Source organism: Uranotaenia lowii, chromosome 3 (assembly GCF_029784155.1).
Source record: "Uranotaenia lowii strain MFRU-FL chromosome 3, ASM2978415v1, whole genome shotgun sequence".
Lineage (NCBI taxonomy): Eukaryota > Metazoa > Arthropoda > Insecta > Diptera > Culicidae > Uranotaenia > Uranotaenia lowii.
Window position 1 is genome coordinate 98,014,587 of NC_073693.1, and position 17,216 is coordinate 98,031,802.

The window sequence follows — 17,216 nt, forward strand, 5'->3', positions numbered from 1 at the left end:
ATCATTATCAGTAGTGTCAACTCCAACGAAAATGTCACAAAGCGTGAGAGAAAGAATGCGAGAGAATGTGGAAAACTCACGCAACGATTTTCCCACATGCTTCTCGGGGGTAGATGAATGGATGGAAAACTCCAAACCTTCACATGCCAGCAGTCAGTCCGTCAGTTCTCATTCGGACTCGCTCGGACTCGGTTCAAATTCTCTGCTGCGCTGGTGAAAATTTCCGGGTGGGAAAAAAGTACTCCCCACTCCCCGTTTTGTCCGGGTTGTTTTTTTTCTACACGGGTTTTCTCTGGTACGCGACCAAGCTAGCTGTAAGGAAGAGTGAGGTTTTAGGACCACCATTTTCCATTTTCATTGTGTGTTTTTGTTGTCGTGAATCTGTGATCGCAGTGAAAAGCGGGAAAATCTTGTGACCATTCTTGGGATTTTTTCTTCATCAGGTTGATTGCTGCCTTGTGAGGGTTGTACCTAAGTGCTTTTGCTTGAGAGGCTCTCAGGGGAGTGGAAAACCTGCAGAAGAGGTCACAATTTTTAGGGTCCTTAAAATTATTATCAACGCATCACGTTTGGGTTTAGAACGAATGATAAAAAACCTACTCGTTGATATTTTACATGCAAAAGTGTGAATCTTTGGGTGGGAAAGCATCATTCAAGTGTTTGCATCCTCTGAAGGCCAGTGAAAATTCCGCTCAACCCCATCTCACTGCTGAACAAGTCAGTGATGTCACACACCAAAGAGTTTTTCTTCCATTTTTGTTGCTGATTTGCGCCATAACGTTGAGTGGATTCCTCCTGTAGGAAGAAGAATTTGAAGGACGTCCTCCTGCCCATCGACCGTGGGACGACACAAAATGTGCTCGAATGTAGAAATGTGTGAAAAACCCCTCGGCTCGCACCTTTGTTTGTGATGATGAAGGAAGAAGTCGAAGAGAGAGAGCAAGGAAAAAATCCTTCGGGAATCAATTCTCAACGTCCTCCGTTTGCCTACCTTTAGGCTTAGCGCTGTGAGACCGTCGTTCAAAAAGTTTTTGAGTGGGCGGCAGAGTGAAAATTCTTCGGAACGTGTAAAAGAAGAAAAAAAAACCGATCCAAAATCCTTACCTGGAGTAATATCTCGGCAGAAGAAAAGGACTATTTTCACCGGAAAATTGGATTAGAACGAGCAAGGTCGGGTCGAGCCCCGAAAGTTGAATTCCGCAACTGAAGTTGAATAACTTCCGATGAACGAACGAATGGCGAGAAAAAGTAGCTAGGAGAGAGCACTTTGGGCGACAGTAAGACTAGAGCAAGGAGTATGTGGGTGGTTTGGTGATAAAAAACGAGGAAGTTCGAAGTATCACAATCACCGACTAACAGTTGGTAGTAGCAACAGCCTACAAAGAAAGACCATGAAGTTTTCTCGCCCCAGGGCTCGAGAAAAGGCTTAATCCCATAAAACTACCCTTTCTCAAAAACTAATAAAACCAAGTCGTTGGTAGCAAAGTTAAACGTCACAAATGTATGAGTTTTTTTAGTGCTCCAATCATCTTGACGAAGAATTAAGAGTTCGAATTCAACCAAATTTTAATTCATATTCAGAATATAGATTCAAAATCTTCAATTCAAATTCAGTTCAGAGTTCAGTTCTATTTTTAAGATAATTAACCACCAATTCAATTGATTTTGGATTAAAGTTTTTCGACATATCGGTGAAAATACTCATCATGACTTTCACAGCTTGAAATTTTCTTTCTCTAGGAACTGAAAAGTTTCTATAAAACTTGGTTATGGAAAATCGCCTTGTTTCATAAGCTTCTTAGCTATTTTCACATCTTAATTAAAAGCTCATACTTTTAAGAAAATCTTTTATCTGAAATTTTTTCCACCATTTCATGTTTAATGAAATCGGTATTTTCTATGATAACCGATAAGAGTTTATTGCTGAAACAGATACTTTTTTCAACTTATTCTTAACATCTTCGGTATTTTTTTTCTTAAGCAAAAAGAATTGACGTTCATACTTCCATATGTTTTTCTCAACAAAGTTATCTTATGCATAAAAATTAAGGCGAAAATAACCATGCTTGAGATATGAAAAACTATGAAAAAAAAAACTCTGTCGAGAAAGATTACTAAGTTCAAACCAAGTGTTAGAATGAAGCACATGATCGGAACTACGGTTTAAGTTCATAAGGGAAGATAAGGCATATACCAGCATTTTAAATTATAAATAAGCGAAAAACTCAGGGTAAATTGCTGAAATTTCCAGAAAATTTGTCTCTGACAGGCTAGACATGCTCACAAGTTAAGGCAGTTGAATTCTGAAACATCTTTGCTTCTGACAAGGTCGTTAGCGAAACAAAGGTATATATAGAGCAGACTTGTTTGAAAAGCGAACTTACGATTTCAACTAATCGGTTTTACTTTTAATTGAGTCTTGTAATAATTTTACCATGTTTTTCTCTGATTTTGCCTGCTTACATTTAGTGAAAACGTGTTTAAGGGGCACATAAATTATCATGTTTTGGTAAATTCGAAACAGCTTAATCCACCGAATTATTTCCAGATTCTTTCATATACGAAGTATTGGTCAAAATAGTTACGGAAATTTGAAAAGAAGGATGCAGTCACCTAAATCACAGACAAAATTAAGTATTACTGAAAAAATCTGGTAAACATCATAACTGAAAAAAGTGTGCTCCCACCGATGGGAGATACCAAAGAAGAAAAAAGACGAAGAAAACTTCGTTTATTTATGTTTACAACTTTGATATCAGTTCTAGTTTTTTCGTAATTTTGTAAAGTAGTTCTGTGTTTCGTTAACAAATTTTAGTTTCATTGCATTCCTTAGCCGAAGGCTTTGTCCAGTAAATTGAAGGTTACTATTTAAAACCAATCAGTAATCGCGAAATTTTGATTGCCGATATAAGATAGTACACCTGATTCAACATGGCTGAATTTTGTAATTCGTGCGCAACATCGGTCCCCCATGATGAGGCAATCGTATGCAGAGGTTTTTGTAATTCAGCGTTCCACTTGCAGTGCGCCAAAGTATCCCGTGAAATGCATGACGCTTTTAAGCAAAACCATCAAATCCGTTGGATGTGTCTAGCCTGTAATAAGATTATGCAAAACGCAACATTTACCACTGCATTAGCATCAACAAATGCCGCTGTTCTTCAGATGGAAAATCAGCACAATCGAGTCCTGGAAGAGCTGAAAAATGAAGTAAGAAAGAATAGTGAAAAAATAAACGCGATTCTCGAAATAAACAATCCCCGTACACCCAAGCGCCCGGGGAACTTTGTTTTGCCTCCCCCCAGCGCTAAACGCAACCGCACAAATTTCGCTTCTACTCCAACCCAACTAACTCCAAGAGCACAAGCCGAAGGTAAAAAAGAAGATTTAGGTGGCTTGGTCAAAATTGTCCATGAGAATCCGAAATTTTGGCTACACCTCTGGAAATTTGATCCCCAAACAACTGTCGATGAAATTGCAAATTTGGTTAAAGTCAATTTGGGTATTAACTCCGAGGTGGAAGTGGTAAAACTGATACCCAGGGGAAGATGTTTGAACGAGTTATCATTTGTGTCATTCAAGATAGGCATTCCAATTGAACACAAAGAAAAGGCCCTAACTGCCGCTACATGGCAGAAAGGAATATATTTCCGTGCATTTGAATTCACAACTGTGCGCCGAGCCGATATATTTCGGTTCAATGCACAACCTGAAGCTACTGTTCTCGCCACCACTGCTGATCTCGTTGCCCAAACTGTAACAAGTAACGAGCAGCCTATTGCTAATCCCTTCTTGTCCCAGCGTACGGATCCAACAATGCAGGTTTCGTTTCGCCAACAATAGTTTGCCACTTTCGAGTACCAACTTTCTGTCGCGGTCATCAAATCGTTTGCCTGTAATAAGAAAACACAATTACTTGCCGGTCAGAGAGCATTGCTTAAGTATTTACTACCAGAATATGAATAGTATCCGTAGCAGAAGAAGACTCGAGACCGTTTTTTTGTCATCGCTCGAGTGGGACTACGATGTGTTTGCGTTCTGTGAAACGAATTTGGATTCATCGATTAATGATCGAATGATATTCCCCGAAAATTTTACAACTTACCGCTGCGACCGATCGTCTACCAATTCCGATAAGGTTTCTGGTGGAGGTGTTCTGATTGCCGTAAACAACCGTTTAGCCAGCACTTTGATTAATATCTCGACCTGTAATGAAGAAATTACTGTCAAAATTGATCTCGACGGAAACGAAATTTTTATATGCTGCATCTACTTACCACCGGGATCAAGCAGTCATAGATACTCTTCACATACAGCTAGCGTAGGCTCGTTAATTAATAGCACTTCGCCTGAAAGCAAAACGATTATTGTAGGAGATTTCAACTTGAGAAATACTACATGGTATCGAGATGAAGATTCTGATCTTTATCTTTTGCCGAGCAACGTTCGCTTACCCGAAGAAGCTATTCTTGTTGATAATATGGCAGCATCTGATCTGTTTCAAGTCTGTGGAATACCGAACCAAAACAATCGGTTTCTTGATTTGTTATTCACGAACGACGTGGAGTGCTGTCAAATTGAAGATACTACACCGCTGATACTGAACGAAGCGCATCATAAAGCAATGTCGTTACGCGTCAATGTGGATAAAGTTCAGTACGAAGATACACCGCCAGCACAGGAACACAAGGTAATGATCGATATGAAACATTTCAATGAGATAGCTGTTTCTCAATCATTGTTAGAGGTGGAATGGAGAACGATATTTATACAATCCGAAGATTTCATGTACGATATAGCTAATTCACGAGCACGATCTATGCTAGAATTTTTGAACAGTCTTGGAGTTTTCGATAACATTAACGAAAGTTATCGCACGGTTCAATGTGCATTAGATTTTAACGTTTTGTCGTTCTACACTGTTGTTTATGGCATATTGCTGAACCATTGTAGAATAATCAAATTAAAATCAGGCTGCCCTAGATACCCGGAGTGGTTTGACGCTGAAACAATTCGCCTCTTAAAAGACAAACGAAGGAAAAATAATCGTTACCGTAGAACTAAATCTCAGCATGACAAAACTGCATATCGAGTTGCGGTAAATGCATTCAAAAGCTTGCACAGAGCCCAGCGTTGTTTGTACCTTGAAAATCTCCAAAGAAATATCCAAACTGAACCGAAAAATTTCTGGAAATATGTTAATTCCAAGCGCAAATCAAACTTAATACCGAAAAATGTTTCATATCACACTGATAAAGCAGATAATTCGAAAGAAGCATCAGAACTATTTGTCAATTATTTCCGAAGTGTATACTGCTCGAATAATGTACCAAGTGATCAAGAATATCAATTTCCAGAAGAAGTTATTCCTGAGCTAACAATATCGATTTTAGAGGTCAGAGAGAAAATTTTAATGCTCGATGAATCCAAAGGTAGTGGTCCCGATGGCTTACCGAACTCGGTCCTTAGAAAGTGTGTAAACGGACTCGAAGCACCCTTACACCGCCTGTTCTCAGACTCACTTCACGAAGGAATTTTTTCGAAGTTTTGGAAGATTTCGCACATCGTACCGATACATAAAAGTTCTTCTAAGCTTTTAGTTGAAAATTATCGTGGAGTGGCAATACTGTCTGCCATACCAAAGCTTTTTGAGAGCATCGTTTACGACCAAATGTACCCTTGGCTGGAGAGGAAAATGTCGGACGTTCAACATGACGGCGTTCTGAGACGGCGGTCGACCGTGACAAATCTTGGTGAATTTGTATCGCGAACTTCACAGTGGATGATGCGAGGACTTCAAGTCGACACTATATACACGGACATGTCGAAAGCATTTGATGTGGTCGAAATCAATGCTCTTCTTTCCGTACTTTGCAAGAATGGAATTGCTGGTAACTGCCTTAAATGGATACATTCTTACCTTATTGAAAGAGTTCAGTACGTGAAGCTGGGAAGTGTCAGATCTGGTTCATTCTCGGTTAACAGTGGTGTACCACAAGGGAGTCACTTGGGACCTCTTCTTTTCATCACTGTTATGAACGAGTTTCCCGAAGTTTTGCACGACGTGTTCGTGCTTATATACGCTGATGATTTGAAAATATTTCTTCCTGTTCGTGACCAGAAAGATTGTTCGATTCTGCAAAACGCATTGTACCGATTTTCAGAATGTTGCAGAAACTATGGATTGAAAATTAACGCATCGAAATGTAGCGTTATTTCATTTTCTCGGAAAACATCGAACATAATCTATGAGTATAGCCTCGAAAACAGCTTGATCGTTACTAGGAAGACGTCGGTAAAAGATCTTGGAGTGGAGATAGATAGAGAACTGAATTTCTCTAAGCACATAGAGCAAGTGGTAGCCAAAGCAAATTCAATGTTTGGAATGGTCAGCAGAATTTGTAATGAATTGAACGACCCGTATACTATCGTTTCAATTTATGTCGGGTTAGTGCGGACTTCAATTGAGTACGGCAGCATTGTTTGGCAACCGTACTACAACGTTCACATCAATAGACTGGAGAGAGTCCAAAAGAAGTTTCTCAAATACGCGCTAAGAAACCTTGGATGGCAAGAGGAAATGCCGGTTTATCGAGCCCTGTACATGCTGGTCGGACTGGATTCGCTTGAGAATCGCAGGAAGTTAATTGACGCGTTGTTTTTGAAAGATTTGACAAGTGGAAGGTATTATTCGCCGTACTTGTTCTCACAGATATCTCCCAACGAAGGACGCAATAGTTTGCGCAGCATAAGGCCGTTCCAGCTATCAAACAGGATCCAAAATTACGCAAGAAACGAGCCAATGTACAGGATGATGGCGCTTTACAACGCATATGTAGAAGAAATTAACTTGAATATGTCCAGAAACCAAATTAAAGCTAGTATTAAGAAGTGTTTTACTACAAATTAAAGTGTGGTCGATGTATTTTAAGTTAAGACTCAGATGAAAGGCTTAGCCTAGGATCATTATTAAATAAATAAATAAATAAATATCAAAAAAAAAGTACCTAATTATTTCTTTAAAAAAAAACGTTTATTTTACACAAGCAGACCCGGTGTGCTTTGCTAAACCTTTCAAAAAATTTTTTTGGGCATTATTTTCAATGACAACACTTCCAATTACAACACTATTCAAAAGCAACCGCTTTTAAATTGAGAGCTGCAGTTGGAGTTCCGAACTGTAATACAAAGATGACTTTATATATTTGCCTAATACTATATACCTAACTTTTTTTCAAGAGTTGAAATTTTTACTAATTTTTTCAGCTTCAAAAGTTATTTAATTATGCCAAAAACTATGTTTTACTGATACAAAGTCCCCACCCCTTTTTTCGTACCCAAAAACTTTCAAATTTAGTTCCATTGGTTGATAAGTTTTTAAGTTTTGCAGCAAAATTTACATGGAACCCGTTCCTTTCATCCTCTCTGCACACTGCAAGGCGGAAACTGCCTGTGCATTTTTGCGCCACGCTCCAAACTTTTCTAGTTAAAAGTCGCTGAAAATAAGTAGATGATAAACTGTTTTTACTATATGAGCGGTTCACAAAAAAAAAAATAAAACAAAAGTTGAGTCGTTGATTTAAAAGGTTGCTCATTCCTAGACTTTAACAATGGTAGAAACACCCAAATACCAGCCCATGCCATACTTGATTCCATTTGCTCGCTTTTCTTAGCATTAATTGAGAACTTATGCTAACAACATTGTATTGGGCCCTCCTCCCTTTTCCTATGTATCTACTTACTGGAAAAAGGGTGGTGTCTCAAATGGTCATAAAACCTTACTCAAATGATTTCCCATGCTAAATTTTGAACATTTGTTTGATAAATTTTTGGGTTATGCCTACAAATTGTATGGAAGTGTTGAGAGGACAGCTGTATTGAGAAAAAAAGACGAGTTGAGAGGACAGCCTGATCATTGTGTGTTGGGAGAACTGCAATGGAAACAGCATGTTGAGAGGACAGCTGTTTTTTTTTATAAAAAGCGAGTTGAGAGGACAGCCTGATCATTGTGTGTCGGGAGAACTGCAATGGAGACAGCGTGTTGAGAGGACAGCTGTTTTTTTTTTTTGTAAAAAGCGAGTTGAGAGGACAACCTGATCATTGTGCATTGGGAGAACTGCAATGGAAACAGCGTGTTGAGAGGACAGCTGTTTTTTTTATAAAAAGCGAGTTGAGAGGACAGCCTGATCATTGTGTGTTGAGAGAACTGCAATGGAAACAGTGTGTTGAGAGAACAGCTGTTTTTTTTAAAGGCGAGTCTAGAGGACAGCCTTATCATTGCGTGTTACAAGGACCTCAATAGAAACAGCGTGTTGAGAGGATAGCTGTTTTTTTTAAAGCGGGTTGAGAGAACAGCCTTATCATTGTGTGTTGGGAGAACTGCAATGGAAACAGCATGTTGAGAGGACAGCTGTTTTTTTTTTAAAAGGCGAATCGAGAGGATAGCCTTATCATTGCGTGTTGCAAGGACCTCAATGGAAAAAGCGCGTTGAAAGGACAGCTGTTTGTTTATAAAAAGCGAGTTGAGACGACAACCTGATCAATGTGTGTTGGAAGAACTGCAATGGAAACAGCGTGTTAAGAGGTGTGACCCTTCAACCTATTCCGGCCACTAAAATACACTACTTCCCGTCGACCCATAAACCTCCAACTTAGAAAAACTTAAACTCCGCCGAATCTCCCGAATATTTTAAGAACTTCTGTTCTAACGATCGAGTTCTACCACTCACTTACCCGGCTCAAACTTGACTGCCGCTCCTCTTCATCTCCTTTTTCTTCCTTCCTGTCTTGTCTTCTTAACCGTCCTCGCTCTTTCCTATTTTTAGGGTAGACCAAACAATAAACGTCTTCGTGTAACACCTTTGATATTTGATACGGCCCACACAGGGGTAAAATATGAAAAAGGCGATCAAAACTATTTTCCGCTGAAACTATGCGTTTTAGACCTATAGTGTCTTCGAGACAAATGACCAACATTGCAAGGGCTAAAAAATTAGTTTTTAGAAAAATTGATTAATCCACCTAGTAGTGAGTTATAAAAACTAACTTTTATAATATTCATTTTAGAGCTGTATTGTCTGAGAAAAGTTTTTAGCTTGTACCAATTCTAGCAACTTTGCTAAAAAAGTCATAGCTGTAACATTAATCGTTTCAAAGTTATGACAATTTTTAGAAAAATAACACCAATTTTCAGTTTTTTCAACATAACTTTTTTGCGCGTGATTTTTCACATAAAATATGTTCTAGAGAGTTTTGAAAACAGAAAAGTTGTACACTTTTGCTGAATATACTGTATAGAAATTTTGAAGTTTGAACGAGATATCTTAAAAATACTTAACAAAAATAGTCATTTTGAACTGGTTATATCTCCTGAGTTCGGACGAGTTCGGTTACATATATTACAGTTTTGCAATTAGAAAAGTATCGCCTTTCAAATAATGTACAATTCAAAGTGGCCAATTGTGACCTTGTAAATGTCAATAGAAGTGAGCCGAAAGTGAAGTTTTTATACTAATTTGAGCATAACTATTACTATTAAGCTGCAACATGTAGGATTCCTAACAGTAGGCCTACTTGAACCACTTGGACTTGAGATGGTAGATGGGCTCAAATTAGTATAAAAACTTCATTTTTATCTCACTTCTATTGACATTTGCACAATGAAGATCAAAATTGGCCACTTTGAGTTGTATATTGTTTGAAAGGCAATTCTTTTCTGATTGTAAAACTGTAATATATGTAACCGAACTCGTCCGAACTCAGGAGATATAACCAGTTCAAAATGACTATTTTTGTTAAGTATTTTTAAGATATCTCGTTCAAACTTCAAAATTTCTATACAGTATATTCAGCAAAAGTGTACAACTTTTCTGTTTTCAAAACTCTCTAGAACATATTTTATATGAAAAATCACACACAAAAAAGTTATGTTGAAAAAACTGAAAATTGGTGTTATTTTTCTAAAAATTGTCATAACTTTGAAACGATTAATGTTACAGCTATGACTTTTTTAGCAAAGTTGCTAGAATTGGTACAAGCTAAAAACTTTTCTCAGACAATACAGCTCTAAAATGAATATTATAAAAGTTAGTTTTTCTAACTCACTACTAGGTGGATTAATCAATTTTTCTAAAAACTAATTTTTTAGCCCTTGCAATGTTGGTCATTTGTCTCGAAGACACTATAGGTCTAAAACGCATAGTTTCGGCGGAAAATAGTTTTGATCGCCTTTTTCATGTTTTACCCCTGTGTGCGGCCCCTCATAAACCATGAAAAACTTCTTTATTTCACCATCTTGTTCCGAAGACACAGGATTGGCCTTCACTAGCACCATGTCGCCTTCTTGGAATCGTGGAGATGGATTCGGTGCTCGACGATTTCTTTTTCGCGATTTGAGCAATAATGTCGCCCGAACAACGTCCACATCAATCATGTCTTCACTGCCCGGAGGAAACTCAAGTAACTGACGCAGAGTATCCAGTCGCTTTTTCCCAAACTGTAGCTCGAACGGAGTACACTCAGTTGACTCGTGACAAGCAGCGTTTAAAAATTCAGCGAACTTATCAATTTTATTCGCCCAAGTTTTATGGTTACCTTGACAATATGTTCTGCATAAACGTGACAATTCTCGCATGACTCTTTCCACCGGATTAGCCTGTGGGTGCCGTACGCAAGTATGAATCAACCTGATTCCAGCATCCTTGCAACTGTTCACCCAAAAGTTTGAAGTGAATTGTGTCCCTTGATCACAAAGTATTGCACCCGGTTTACCATGATCTTCCGTATACTTTTCAAGACGTCGCCACAATACTACGGAAGTTGGTCTCCGCACTCCGTAGAAGGTCACAAACTTAGTGAAAATATCCAGCAATACCATGATATGCTTTACTCCGCCCCTGCTTGTTGGCAAAGGTCCATATAGATCTATTGAGATTATCTGGTTTTTCCGCTGGGGAAGAATGCTCCTACACGTTCCCGTAAGTTTGAAGTTTTAATTCTTAGCTAATTGGCAAGTCAAACATTGCTTTATGAACGTTTTCAGATCTTTTCGCATTCCTCGCCAATACATTGACTGTTTCATCGCTTTGTAGGTTTTGAATACTCCAAAATGACCTTTTTCTTCATGGTAGTACTTAAGGACATCGGGAACGGCTTCGCAGGGTATCCATAGCCGCCAAACCTTGTCTCGTTTCTGACGCACAAATAATACACCCCCTTCCAGCCGATAGTTTGCATTTTCATCATCGGAGCTGATCAAGGTTGATTTGATTTTACTAATCTTCGAATCTTGAGCTTGCAAGGTATCAATATGCTTCATTACGGACCTGAAGTTTCTTTCTATTTGCGATGTAGGCTTAATTGCAGCAATATTAATCGTGGCCTGAGCGCCTGATGCAGTGATATGATTTTGCCCTTCCGGATAGCGAGATAACGTGTCTGCAATGGTGTTTTCGGTGCCCTTGCAGTGTTCGATGTCAAAATCATACTGTTGCAAAAATAGAATCCACCTCGTCAGTCTACCATTAAGCAGCTTACACTGTATCAAGAATATGAAAGCTTTGTGGTCCGTTATTATGGTGATGTGTCGTCCTAGTAAATATTGACGCCACTTGTCCAGAACCCAAACTATTGCCAACGCCTCCAGTTCTGTGACCGTGTAATTGACTTCTGCTGGCTTAAGTGTTCGACTCGCGTAAGCTATCACCATTTTGTTCCCAGAGTCGTCTCTTTGAAAAAGAACTCCAGCCAAACCTCTTGTCGAACTATCCGTCTGCACCACGAACTCCTTATCTAAATCTGGATGCCGGAGCATCGTATATACCATGAACAACTCCTTTAACTTCCGGAAAGCCATTTCTTGTTCATCTTTCCACCTCCAAACTCGGCCTGCCTTAAGAAGCTCATAAAGAGGTCCTGCGATGACCGAAAACTGGGGAACAAAGCGCGCTACGTAGGTGGCCAATCCAAGAAATGACCGCAGATCGTGAACAGAACGTGGCAAAGGAAAATTTTGGATTGCCGATGTTTTTCCAGGGCCGATTGATATCCCTTCAGCTCCGATAATATGACCCAAGAAGGACACTTGAGATCGGAAAAACAGTGATTTTGATGCACTGATCTTTAATCCTGCCTTTTTGAGTCTGCTAAAAAGTGTTCTGAGATGCTCCAAATGCTGGGAAAAAGTAGTGGAGTGCACTAGCAAATCGTCCACATATTTTTCTACAAACTCAAGAATTTCTGCTTCCAAAATTTGGTCCATCGCTCTTGAGAAACTAGCTACTGCAGTACAAATGCCGGACGGTAGAACATTGAAAACATAGGTTTTCGAGTTGTACATAAATCCAGTAAATTTCCTGTGTTCCGGTACGATAGGGATTTGCCAGTAAGATGACGTTAAATCGACCGAAGAAAAATATTTTGCACCATCAAACTTTTGGAGAATCTCCTGAATGTTCGGGGGCTTCTCATGATCCTTAACCAAGACTTTGTTGAGTTTACGTGCATCCAAACAAACACGTACATCTCCGGTTTTCTTGATGGTAGTTACTAATGGGCTGACATACGATGTAGGGCTCCGAGAGATAATGCCCCACTCTTCCATTTGCTCCAGTTTTGATTCAACAATACGTGCTCGAGATATCGGAATTGGATACTGTTTCATATTGAATGGTTTTTGATCCGAGACGTAAATTTCATGATGGTATTCTTCCGTTAACCCCGGTTTCTCCTCGGAAAAAATGTTCAAAAATTCGCTCTGAAGTTCAGACCAAAGCTGTTGCTCTTCGGAGTTCAGCTGTATGTGGTTTCCAATGGATTCGTCTATTTCTTCCTCTTCATCCAAACTACCTTCGATAAAGTTCACCATCCGTTCACATAGAGAAATTTTTTCTGAACAGTTTGCTTTATCAGTGTTGCGACAAAACGGTACCCAGAATTCCAATTTGTTATGTATCATTCGGATTCGTTTTTCGTCATGATGAACCCAAACAGCGTAGTTTTCTAGAAAGTCTTCACCCAGAATAATTGAATTCATCAATTCTCGGACAATTATGAACGAAACATCTATTAGCTGGTTTGCAATTCGAAGAGTAATCAAGACTTGTGAAGTTACCTTCTTACTCTTTTTACCGAAAGAACCGCGAAGAGTAATGGCTTGAACTGGAAATTCAGCCATAGAAATTTCGGCAGCTCTCAATCTGTCATACAGGTCACCTGAGATGCATGAAAGCTCACAACCACTGTCGACTAAAGCTTCAATGTAAATTTCCGAAATTTGTATCGCCAAATAGGGTGACTGGTGAACTCGAGCGATGCATTGCTGCTCCTCTGCCTTGCCGTCTTCCTCCAACAGCTCTTCCCTTCCGACAAATACCGTTAGCACCGCTGATTCCCGTTGATCGTTTCCTTCCTGCTCCTCCACCTTGGCCAAGCGAATATTACCTGATGTCGAGCTCGCCCCCTGACTATGGCCATTATTTCCCGACCTTTGATACCGATGGCCTGGAGTGGATTCTCTCCCCATTTGCTGATTTCCGGAGTTAGCATATGGTCTGGTATTGGTATTAATGAACCGATCTTCGGACTGCAGGATTTGATAAGCTGAACCTATTTCTAAACACGAACCCAATAGATGCTGAACATTTCGGGGAAAGTGACGAGAAATGTTTTGAATGAGCTCACGCTCCGTTAGGGGTGGAGTCAAGTATCTTGCCTTGGCAACAATATTTAAAAAATATTCTACCATGTGCGAACGATTCCGCTGGATATATGAACCTCGCATAATTTCCTCTGACACTTGACGTTGGCTAACTTGCCCCCAGAAGTTCTCTCTAAAATAGTAGACGAAGCACTCATAGCTTTGAAAAAGATGTTCAAAACCCCTAGCCCAAGTTTTCGCTTCGTCAGTCATACACGACAATGCTACCAACAGTTTTTCGAAAGGACTGATAGAATTGTGCAGAAAGTATCTTTCGAGACTCCTTAGAAATTCCACTGGGTGCTGCTCATCATTTGTTCCCTTGAAGGTAGGTTTTTCAACACAAAACCCTCTGGGTGTAAACGTTTCCGTTACTTCCGGCCTTGGTATATGGTTTGTTGACGCTCCTTGATGATGATAAAAACCCGATTGATTCCCTGGCCCTATTCCCACGACATTTATACCTGGCCAAGTCCCGTAACTATTTACAAAAGGTTGGCCCATTGGCAATCCTGAATTAGGTTGATAAACGTTTGTTTGAGGCCATATCGGAAAAGTCGCTCCCCCAATGGTTGTTTGTGGAGGTGCTCTCATCGAATTCGGCGCCTGCCTGCTACTCCCGGCGCATTCCATGTTGTTGTTGATTGCTGGCGCAGTATTAGGCGATATTGAGCAATCGTAGTTTCCTCTGGGAGGATTTTGATGAACCTTCGCCCCGCCTAAATTGTTCTCCAAATCCTCGATCCGAGCGTTCAGAGCTTGAACCATGTACAGAAGGATGTTCTGCCCACGAAGATTTTGTTCTAAAAGGCTTTGTGTCCGTTGTTCATCCGATATTTCCCCGATCGGCTCCGCATTCCGTTCAGCGTTCTTTCCAGCCATATCATTTTCATTCGCAGATCCGTTCTGTTGTTGGGGCCTAGATGCGTCTCCTACCTCTGGCGCCACCTGCTGCGTATCCACTACTCCTGCTTGATTTGTCGGCATAACAACATTCCCCTGGCTTCTCGGGGTCAAAGCAAACCCTATTCTTGGAAGCGGATTTTGTTCCGCCGTCGGTGGTATGCTGAGCCAAGAGAAATCATTGTTTTCCATTGCAGTACAAATGGTTTGTTTTGCTTCCCGGTTTATTTTGATTAAGTATTCGTAAAAATCATACAAACACCTATATCTAGTCTCCACTTCACTAATATTTATCAAATCAATAGTATTCGTTCCACACAATCTTCTCTCACTACAATACCAATCCCGGAGTTTAGTCGGCTAAGCTCTCAAAACCCACACTTCTCAAACACTTTTGTTTTCAATTATCTTCTCCTATAATTTGACGCACTGCACTGCTCCAAACAGGTCTCCTGCTTCAACGTCGCCTTTCAATACGCGCCTCGGTCAAAAAGCGCTCACGTGCTCACCAATGTTGTGATCTCACTCGTTTCTGCTCGTCTTCCTAAAAACTCTTCGTCGACACTCGTATAGAAAGCTTCTTACAGACCAGACGTCTGATCGCGCCAATTCTTTTTAGATCTGTTTGGCTATTTATTACACTTTTGTTTCCACCATTATCTTGCATCGAATCCACACTCAATATTCTGATGGGATTAATCCCGGTTGAGCCCCCAGTTGTGACCCTTCAACCTATTCCGGCCACTAAAATACACTACTTCCCGTCGACCCATAAACCTCCAACTTACCTACCTACCTACCTAAGGGTCCAGCGCCGATTGTCCGGCGCATAGGGCTGAGATAAAAGATCTCCACTGCTGGCGATCCGGAGCCAGCGTCTTCACTTGCTGCCAGCCAAGGTTCTCGTCAACTGTGCGGATTTCAGCGGCTAGACTTCGCCGCCACGAGCTTTTGGGCCTGCCTCTTCTTCGATGCCCATCTGGATTCCAGTCAAGCGCCTCTCTGCAAATCTCGTTTTCATCTCTTCGCAGCGTGTGCCCAATCCATCTCCACTTACGTTCCCGAATCTCGATTTCTAGCGCCTTTTGATGACACCGGCGATGAAGTTCAACGTTTGAGATCCAGTTGCCAGGCCACCAAGCGCGGATGATGTTCCGCAGGCAGCGATTCACAAAAACTTGCAGTTTTCGCGTCGTCACCGCATATGTGCACCAAGTTTCACACCCGTACAGCAATACGGATTTGACGTTTGAGTTGAAGATTCGGATCTTAGTTCGTAGAGAGATCTGGCGTGACCGCCAGATGTTTCGGAGACTCGCAAACGCAAATCGGGCTTTTCTGATCCGGGTTTCGATGTCCTTCTTGGTACCACCATCAGGCGTAATCTGGCTACCAAGATACTGGAAGCACTCCACTGTCTCAACCTGTTGTCCAGCTACCACGAAATTGGAACGATTTTCTGTATTGATTTCCATCGACTTGGTCTTTCCGACATTGATTTTGAGACCTGCTGCCTTGGAGCTTTCGGTGAGGTCGTCGAGTTTGCTCTGCATGTCTTGTTGTGTTTGGGCGAGCAAAACAATATCGTCTGCCAGGTCAAGGTCGTTCAGTTGCTCCATGGTTGAAGGATTCCACGGCAATCCTCGGTTTGGTCTACAGTCAATCGATCCAGTCAAGATCTCATCCATTACGATGAGAAAAAGCAGCGGTGACAAAATACATCCTTGTCTCACTCCAGCAGTTACCGGGATTGGTTCGGACAAGACACCGTCGTGCAAGACCTTGCACGAAAATGCCTCGTATTGTGCTTCGATGAGATGGACTAGTTTCTCTGGGACCCCTCTTCGTCTAAGAGCAGCCCAGATGTTTTCGTGGTTCAGTCGGTCAAATGCTTTTTCGAAATCAACGAACACCAGCATAAGAGAGTCCTGGAATTCGTTGATTTGTTCCAGTATTATTCGTAGCGTTGTGATGTGGTCCACACATGATCGTCCGGATCGGAATCCAGCTTGTTGCCGTCGGAGTGTAGCGTCGATTTTCTCCTGGATCCTGTTCAGGATCACTTTGCAGAGTACTTTAAGGGTTGTACAGATCAAAGTTATGCCACGCCAGTTACCGCACTCTGTTAGGTCTCCTTTCTTTGGGACCTTTACGAGGATACCCTGCATCCAGTCGGCCGGGAATGTTGCAGTATCCCAAACCTCCAACTTAGAAAAACTTAAACTCCGCCGAATCTCCCGAATATTTTAAGAACTTCTGTTCTAACGATCGAGTTCTACCGCTCACTTACCCGGCTCAAACTTGACTGCCGCTCCTCTTCATCTCCTTTTTCTTCCTTCCTGTCTTTTCTTCTTATTTCTTCTATCGGAATTAGGGTGGTCCGTTACAGAGGACAGCTGTTTTTTTTTTAAAGCGAGTTGAGAGGACAGCCTGATCATTGTGTGTTGGGTGAACTGCAATGGGAACAGCATGTTGAGAGGACAGCTGTTTTTTTTTATAAAAAAGCGAGTTGAGAGAACAGCCTGATCATTGTGTGTTGGGAGAACTGCAATGGACAGCGTATTGAGAAGACAGCTGTTTTTTTTAAAGGCGTGTTGAGAGGACAACTGATCATTGT

The 17,216-nt window shown here is 40.8% G+C and overlaps 1 protein-coding gene and 1 long non-coding RNA gene across 6 annotated transcripts in view; one reads left to right on the forward strand and one right to left on the reverse strand.

Annotated features, from left to right (window-relative positions):
* The window catches only part of LOC129756001 (keratin, type II cytoskeletal 72), a 91,875-nt gene that overhangs the window by 23,364 nt on the left and 51,295 nt on the right, over nucleotides 1–17,216 (forward strand). The window contains exon 1 of one of the 5 annotated variants that reach the window (XM_055752748.1): nucleotides 153–295. The exons of 1 other annotated variant lie outside the window; for it this stretch is intronic. The gene's annotated coding sequence lies outside the window, so the exon portion shown is untranslated. Of the gene's footprint in view, nucleotides 1–152; nucleotides 330–17,216 lie in introns of those variants that run through there. 3 more of the 5 variants (XM_055752747.1, XM_055752749.1, XM_055752750.1) reach the window with 3 other exon arrangements.
* Nucleotides 3,659–4,627, reverse strand: LOC129756006 (uncharacterized). The gene is made up of 5 exons (XR_008739367.1): nucleotides 4,455–4,627; nucleotides 4,278–4,349; nucleotides 4,106–4,206; nucleotides 3,953–4,038; nucleotides 3,659–3,893 (listed from the first exon to the last, which is right to left on the reverse strand). It is a non-coding gene; the product is annotated as an uncharacterized LOC129756006 (long non-coding RNA).